At 40.9% G+C, this 8,979-nt stretch overlaps 1 long non-coding RNA gene across 1 annotated transcript; it reads left to right on the plus strand.

Moving 5' to 3' along the window:
* The first annotated feature begins 3,197 nt into the window (after positions 1–3,197).
* On the plus strand, positions 3,198–3,805 carry LOC115093306. The gene is made up of 3 exons (XR_003857276.1): positions 3,198–3,231; positions 3,357–3,393; positions 3,491–3,805. It is a non-coding gene; the product is annotated as an uncharacterized LOC115093306 (long non-coding RNA).
* The last annotated feature ends 5,174 nt before the right edge of the window (positions 3,806–8,979 follow it).

Here is an 8,979-nt window from a genome sequence, read left to right on the forward strand (position 1 = left end):
TTAAGGGTTGGGAGCATCAGTTTCACTTTTAGTAAAAGTAAAAAATGCTGCAAGTCTGAAAGCAAGGTGCTTCTGTGAAAGTGTAATGTGTATGTGAGACAGGGAGGGTGCTTCGTGTATGTGAGACAGGGAGAGTGCTTCTGTATGTGTGTGATGTATATGTGAGACAGGGAGGGTGCTTCTGTATATGTGTAGCGTATATGTGAGTATATGCTACACACATACAGAGGGAGGGTGCTTGTGTGTGTCAATGTGTGTGCGCGAGAAAGATGGAGCATGTTTTTGGCTGGCTTGTGGCTGTGAGAGAGGGCATGTGTGTGATTGAGCCTGTTTGTAAGTGAGATAGAACATGTGTGTGATTGAAAGCTTGTGTGTAAGTGAAATAGAGAGAGCATGTGTGTGATTGAAAGCCTGTGTGTAAGTAAGAGAGAGCGAGAGCATTGTGTGATTGAGAGAGAGACTGGCCAGAGAGGTGACGTGTGTATGTGTGAGAAAGTGATCAGGGAGATGACTGGTATGTGTGTGCTTGTGTGTTTGAGAGAGAGAGAGAGAGAGAGAGAGAGAGAGAGAGAGAGAGACTGGTTGGGGAGATGATTGGTGTGTGAGAGACAGAAACTGGTCCTGAGGGTGTGATTGGTGTGTGTGTGTGTGTGAGAAAGAGAAGAGACTGGTTTTGGTCCCTAACGAAGAGGTCTGTGAGGACAGCTTCAGCAGCTACTGCTGCTTCTGGTATGGCCTGCAAGGGAAAGGAGTAGGAGAGGACAGCTGGAGAGGGTAAGTAAAGGTGGCTTTTTAAGTTCATTTTTCTTGATTGACTACCATTTTAATTATTGGGTAGTATGTGATGTATCTGCTGTTTGAAATATTTTATTGGTGTTTGGTAAAGCTTTCAAAATTTGCATGAGTCTTTAATTATTGGATATTCTATTCATCAGCTGTTTTGAAATTATTTTATTTGTAGGATTTTATAATTATGATTAATGATTTATATATTTTGATTTTATTGATTTGTTTCACGAGGAATGGTGAAATGTTTGTTTTTCCATTGTTACACTGTATAGAGTCTGGCGTGATGCGTTTTTCAGTTCAGTTTTTGTCTGCACATTTCTATTTATACTTTATGTGGCTTTATTCTGTATTTGGTGAGGGTTTGTGTTCTGCATGCAAAGACTGAGATGAAGCATTCCTTTAGCATGTGGTTTCTCTGTAGGGATCTGTAGTAGCTTGGCCTGTTCTGTTTTCCTGATAGGAGGTGTATTGATGTTTTAGATTCTGGTGTAATATTTGTGGTATTCTTTTTCATAGGTGGGGTTGTTATTCTTTGAGTGTTGGCAAATAGTACTGTGTTGATACGGGAGGACCATGCTGAAATATCACAATAGGTATGATGCCATATGAATTCCAAGATGCAAAGTTTTCTTGTTGGCATCACAACAGTGCATGACATTATCACAATAACTTGTATATTAATTTTACCTCAGAATGTCATTTTTCATATAAAATATGTTATAAATGCATAATATAAAATTGTGTATGGGGAGGGGGCGCCAGACTGTAAGATTTGCCTAGGGTGCCTAATACCCTTGCACCGGCCCTGCCGGGATCAGTTCTTTAAGGCATTCTGAGGGTTTCTCTGGTACACTCTGACATATCCTCCCCCTCACTCAATCTTGCCTGAGCGTCTGTCCCTACCATGCCTAAGTCCTGCATTAGGGACTTGCTTTTGGGTCCTGTCTTTCCCATTCTGACTCCCACCTGTCTTAGGGTATGAGTTCCTTGCTCTTTAATCCTTGGGCGATCTCCTTTGCCTAGGGTACTTTTACCTTCTATCAAGGCACGCTTCCCTCAACCTTGTGGGTTTTTAGCTAAGATTTCCCTGAACAACCACAACTTCTTTTGTTTTTCTGGGCAACCCACCTGGTTAATCCCAGAGTCTCATTCCATGAAATGTCCAGTTCACAAGTCTCGACTTGCAGCTTGCCCTCTCTGGGCTGGACATCTGGTCTCCATTTCTTTTTACTAAAAGATCCAAAAAAGAAACCTGTTGGACATCATATTGAAAAGTAAATTTTAAATGTTCATTCTGAGTGTTTAACCATTCCATAAATTGATGTAATGAAGATTAACACCTTTCCAGATGAAAAAAGCATCTGGATGCAGATTGAGTACTACTATTTATAACAAAACTACAGATAGAAATACTCTTTTGCATTATCAAAGTTACCATCCTGTCAGTCACAGAAATAATATACCAACTGGTCAATTTTTACGATTGAGACGTATTTGTAGTAGTTAGTACTACTCAAGATTATATTGCTAAATCTAAAAATATGACTGAAAGATTTTTCGCAGGGGGGTATTCACGTAAAATCATCCGTCGTGCATATAAAAGAGGGCTATTTGCGAATTGTGATCTTTTGTTAATGAATCAGCAAAGGCATGAATCTTCATGTGTGGTTTGCACTCTTCCTTTTTCTAAATTTTCAGATTCAATAAAGCAAATTATTAAAGGTTATTGGCGTGTTTTGCAAATGCATATAGTTTTCAGCTCTTCTTCGATATTCGCACGTACAAGAAATAGTAATTTGTGAGATAAACTTGTCTCAACGATGCCATGGCATAGAAGGAAAGCAAGGGACATTTGTGGCCAGTCTCAATGTGGTCACTGCGCAGTTTGTCAGAATGTTTTGCAAATTCAAACTTTTTATCATTCTGATCCCTACATTAAATAGTCTCTATGGGCTTATTTTGACTTTGACACCATTCAGGTTATATATGCGATCATTGCCCTTGCGCAAAACTATATATTGGACATACTAAACTGGCAATTAAGACAAGAATTATTCAACATAAGAGCTGTATTAGAAATTGGTTAAGCACTGGTTGTTAAAAAATCATACAATGGATGATGTACGTTTTTTTGTAATTCAACAGATAAAGCTTCCTCGTGGGGATGATATCTCTTTAGCGCTAAGACATAGGGAACAGGAATTCATATATAATTGGAAAACTTGTCAGCCGTATGGTTTAAACATGGCTATTGAATGGGAGGCTTTTTTTTTTTTTTTTTTTTAAATCTCCTCCCCTTTAAGGAGACTAATCCTGGGCTTTTTGAATCTGGTAAAACACCCAGATGGTGTGGGGTATTTAAATCTAATTGCTTAATGTTGGCAGTTAGCCTCCATTTTGAGAGAGAAGGACTTTCCTACAAACAGTGAAGGAAGGCTTTGGGTAAGCTCTGTGCGGATAAATGTTGGTTATATATATTTTTTGTGATGTCTATGAAAAGAGTATGATGAATTATATTTTAAGGGGTATATTTTAATGAATTTCTGCATGAACATTTTGTTTTCCAGAAATGTATGCTAATCTAAATGTTTGATGAATACACGGGTAGGCTGTGAGTATGTAATGTTCTGTCCTCAATATGAGTGGGTGTAAAATGGTCTTGGGGTAAATGTGAGATATATTTTTTCATGTTTTTTGCTAGATGCTGATTAAGTGATTGCGTTCCCCCTGATGAAGCTGCTTGTGCGGTGAAACATCTAGGCCTACATGTTGGGGTGAAGAAACCTATCTAAATACCATCATTGTGGTAGAAGATCTACCTAATGACAACAGTGAGGTAGAAGACAGCCTTAGAAGACCATGTTTTTTGAAAACTTTGAAAAATGTTGTTGTCATGAGACTCTGGGACACTAATTACTTGAAGTTGTGATACTATTAGCTTCTGTGATTGAATTTATTTGGAGAATTTATACCTTAGTAAAAGAGTTATTTGTTTCAAAAATATTGTAAGCAGAAGAGTGGGTTATTTCTTGGATATTAATCCATGGAAAATGAGTATTTTTTAAAATGTATTTTTTATGGAAAGACGTATTCTTATTACGCTTGAATATTGTGTTATATATAATAAAAAGAAAAGATAATTTAATAAGTTTTTCTGGGTTCCTACAATAGTGACATGATATGTGTGTGTGTGTGTGTGTGTGTGTGTGTGTGTGTGTCTTCTGTCTGCTTGTCCCTATGTGTAGAAGTATGATAGGGCTTTGCAGACACAGCATATTAATGAAAAGTACCTGCTCCGTTTGCTTGGTTCACAACTGATGAAAATGTTCAAAACCATACAAAGTGGAAAAGACAGCTGTTTTTAAATGTATTAATTTAAGAGAAGAGCTGTGTTTGTGTATGTATGAGAGAGAGCCCCTGTGTGTCTGTGTGTAGTGGGGGAACCTGACAGATAGTGCTTTGCAGACAGAGCATTGTGCCTTTACACAGTGTACCTTCCACTGTTCTGGGTGCCACCTGGTGGCCACAGACAGACATGACAGTATGACTGATTGACCAACATAAACCTTTTAGATCTATCTATCTATAGATATAGATGAATAAAATCTTGAAACCATCCCTTTGCCTGGGTCTCAACCAGGGCCAGATTTAAGATGTCAGCACCCATAGATAGAGGACTGAAAACAAAAAGTTCCCTTCTTCCCTTCTCCCTGGAAAGCAGAAAGCAGCAGAGGGAATCCCAATTTTTCAGCATCTTCAGAATTTGGCACCAAAAGTACTTGCCTATGTTGCCCAAGCCTAAATCTGGCCCTGGTCTCGGCAACTCCATTTTATAAGACCAAGAAAATGTTGTACATGTTAAAAAAGAGAGACAAAAAAGGATATCCATGTCCTTAAACATATATTCCTAACTGAATTTCTTGATAGTGAAGCACCCTCTTCTATAAAATCAATCACTTTCAATAAACTTGTTTCTTTCAGTGGACTGAACCTAGATGGCTGAATTAGATCACATGGCCCTCAAAGTCTACCTGAGATACTGTTTTCCTTGGAGACCTTCACAAGATGTCCGAGCCATCATCCCTGAGTACCACTGTAGAAAAATGGGGAGTCTGAACACCTAAAATTCCACAAATTAGCTCCCAGAATTACAGTGTCACGAAAGGGCGTGCATCTCTTCTCATAAGCTGTGCATAGTGCAGGCACGCAGCAAGCCTTCGTTGTCATAGCAACCACATTTAGATGAGGGGAAGACATCAGTACCTAAGAATTTCTATTTCTTTTTCGCTTTAGAACCTGCTTTGAGCTTTACCTCTCTGTCTGCGAAGTGCTTTTTACAACTCTACCAGTTTCCTTCTTTTAGGAAAGGAATATCTAGATTGCATTGAATACTTTCTGTCACATGCTGACCCCCTCAGTACTCCATTTGAAAACCAAATCATCACATTTTAAAATTGGATAACAAAAAACAAATTAACTAGGTCAGATGTAGCACCTGTAATCCAAAGAGCTCGGCACCCTCTGCAGTGATCACACTTTGGAAAACATGTGCTTACAGCCACCTCCAGTCGGCAGATGTTAATGACAAAGGAGTTTGTTTCGGTTCTGGGGGGGAATAGCTTTTAAAATGCGAGGGAAGAAGATCGGGCAGTGTTGCGGTTACCACAAGTCACCTGGCCACCGTGAAATAGCAATGACAAAGCTGAGACAGGAACTGAGAATGTCCTAACTTCCAGTTCCATCCTCTCTATGACTGGGTTATGCTCCTGGCTACAACTGTAAAGGATATTGAAGAAAAGCTGAGTAAGATTATAGAAAGTAGTTTACATTAATACATTTTCCATAGAAGTTCCAGTTTTTTATTTACCTCTTCCATTTCTTTTCTGTATCCTTCACTAGTCCATGTTTTTTAAGACTTATGATTACAATGCAGGACATCTATATAAGCAGTGTTAGCTGCTAGAATATGTAATCCTATATATGATGTGGCTGTAGTTTGTGTTATGATTGATAAATGATCACACTATCCAAACCTGCTTTGATACTTGCCCTGGATGATGACAGTGCTAATGAATCCCCGCAGCCTGCATGGAATCCACATTCTCTTTAGTTACTTTCCTATCTCAGAGCCATAGCACACCTATGGCCAATATGGCCTCAAGCATAGGCACTGCTACCTGAAGGGTGCCCTAGTGCCGCAGGTGATATCACCTATTGCTGCCATCAGGAGCAGGCGCAACCTGAGTAGAAGGAGGAATGATGCGGCCCCGCTGGAATCATCAGCAGGACCTTAGGAGGATCAGGAGGAGTGTGATGCCCCTCCAGAAGCGCCAGTGAACTGCCCTGAGGAGAAGTGCCACAGCCCACCAGAATCGCTGGTGCGGCCTGAGTAGCAGAAGGACTACTGCGGCCCTGTTGGAATCACCGGTGGAGCCTTAGGAGGAGGAGAGGAGCAGCCTGCTCTGCAGGAAGACTCACTAGGCCACAGCTGGGTCGGACCCTGCAGCACCAAGAAGAAATCATCCTATTGGCCACAGGGGCTGAAGAAGGAGACTGCTACTGTTGTTTCATGAGGGAGAAAAGTGTGAGAGAGAATGTATGTGTGTGTGAGAGAGAGTGTGTCTGTGATAGAATGAGAGACAGCATATGTATCTGTGTATGTATGACTGAAAGAGAGCTTGTGTGTGTGACTGAAAGTATGCCCTAGGGGTAGCATCAACCCACCTCAGGTCAAGGGTCCACCACCAGCGCAACACAGCCACATAAAATGAGTGACAAAAAACCATATCCTGAATCAAAACTGCCAATGGAGAAACAAAAAGATTAAACAATAATCTTAGGGGGACACCAAATGGAAGTTTAATCTGAGAGGAAAGAAGAGAACCAATTCAGAGCCTTGTCTGCAATGCCAAACTCACATAATCTAAAAATGAGTAACTGATGATTGATGGGATCAAATGCCGCACTCATATCCAAAACACTGTCAATGCAACTTTTGATGTCTCAAAATTAATTCTATCATTAACCAAAGAAAGAAGAGCTGTTTCAATACTATATGCTTGTCGAAAGCCTGACTGACAAGGACAAACATTGGTCTTGCAGACAAAGTCATTTAAGTGGTTAAAAACCACCTTCTCTATAAATTTCGACAAAATGGGTAGATTTGAGAATGCCCTGTAATTTGAAATCTCCAAAGGATCCAATGTTTCTTTTTTTTAACAATAAACGAATCATTGCCTTCTTTAACTGATGAGGAAAAATACCATCAGACAAAGAAAATTTAATAACTCCTCCTAATGGAGCTGCCAAACCCAAAATAGGATTTGATATCAATCTAGAAGGAAAAGAATCTATTTTGGAGGTAGGTAAATTGACAGATTCACATCAACTGTATATATGTGATTAAATGCTAATAATTGAGAAGCACCAGAAATATGTTGAACTGAAGAAATCTGATCTAACCCACATGGTAACCCCCAAAAATATTATCAATTGTTATGCCCTGTAGGTGTTTGGACCCTGGGCCGAGGTGAGAGATGGTACATCCACAGGAAGGAGCCCTGTGAGCCTCACCATTGGGAGGCGCGGTCTCAGCGGATGTCAGACACAGCTGTGGAATAGAGTCTTTATTAGAGAGGTAGAAAGGCACAGCCCACGGAATGGGGGGGTGCAGGAAAGTAACAGTCTGAGTAGAGGGGCATACCCAGAGGGAATACCTCAGAGGTGGAGATTCGGTAATGGTCTGCAGAGCGGGGTACACCGAAGAAGTCTCGCCTTAGTGGTGATGCGATAGTGGCCTGCAGCGCAGGGTATACTGAGGAATTCCTCACCAAGAGATGGTATGGCAGTGGCCCGAGGTACAGGAATACTGGTGAGGGTCCTGTAGTGATGATGCGGTAGTGGCCTGCAGCGCAGGGTACACTGGAGTGGTTCCTCACTCAAAGATGACACGGTAGTGGCCCGAGGCATGGGTACACCAGAGAGGATCCCACAATAAGGCTGGTATAGTAGAGGTCCATGGAGTCAAGGTACTCGCAGAGTGGTAGTTCCAGGAGAGGTCCCGGGGAATGGGAACAGTCAGCAGTCCAAGGCAGAAGGCCCTCTGAGGAGTGGATAGCCAGAGACGAGGAAGGGCTCCTGAGGAGTGTTACCCAGAGCATCTCACGCCGAAGTGCAGTAACTGGAACAGTGAACAGTAAGAGTGAAGAGGATTCAGCAAGAGGGAACTCCTTGCTAACTCGTCAATAGGCAGGACCAGCCAGCTTAAGTATAGCAGAGTGAATATGTCATCTGGAGGGACGCCCTCGAGGTTCCTGCCATGACGTGCTTAAGACTGGCTTGTGCGCTTGCACGCGCCTAAGTGATCCTGAAGGCAAGATGGCGGTCGGCAGCACCCACGCTGTCCCGGGAACGCCAGGAAGGTCGGCGGTAGCTGGCGGAGGCCGCCACTTTCCCCAACAATGTCAAGGCAGCAAAGAAAGAGGTGAGCATTAGTGGTTGCAGCTGTCTGCGACCGACGGGCGTAACAATTTTAATTTAATTAGATCGAACTATCCTCCAAAGCTGTTCAAATCGATGAACTTGTCTTATCAACAATCTAAGACCAGAATGATACCAAGGCTGAGTAATATGAGAAAATTGCTTGATAATCAAAAGGGCAGTTTTATCAATTGCTTCAGATAATGTCCTATTCCATAAATTTGCTTTATCAGAAAGACAAATAGAATCTAAATTTTCCTGTAAAGGATCTAATTCTCTTAGTAAACACTCCATATCCAGATTTTTTTAAATTTCTACAATGAACAACCTTACCAGGTAATAAATAATTAGAGAACCCCATATTCAGTTGGAATAGAATAAGCAAATGATCAGACCATGGAACTAGAAATGCACTTAAGAGTTTGACTTTAAAGCCTCCAATTTTGATGAAAAAATAAGATCCAAAGTATATCCTGCCTCATGTGTTGGAAAATCCACCCATTGAAATAAGCTCAATTCATGTGAAAAGCAAAAAAGTTCCTATCAACCGTTCTATCCAATGAGACATAATGAATATTGAAATCCTCTAGAATTAACAAATTATCAAATTGAATTGACATTTCAGAAATAAATTCCATAGTTCAGAGACTGTTAGAAAAGAGGAGTCAGGTGGACTATAAATAAGAAGAAATGGTAATTTGGGAGATAAAT

Source organism: Rhinatrema bivittatum, chromosome 6 (genome assembly GCF_901001135.1).
Source record: "Rhinatrema bivittatum chromosome 6, aRhiBiv1.1, whole genome shotgun sequence".
Lineage (NCBI taxonomy): Eukaryota > Metazoa > Chordata > Amphibia > Gymnophiona > Rhinatrematidae > Rhinatrema > Rhinatrema bivittatum.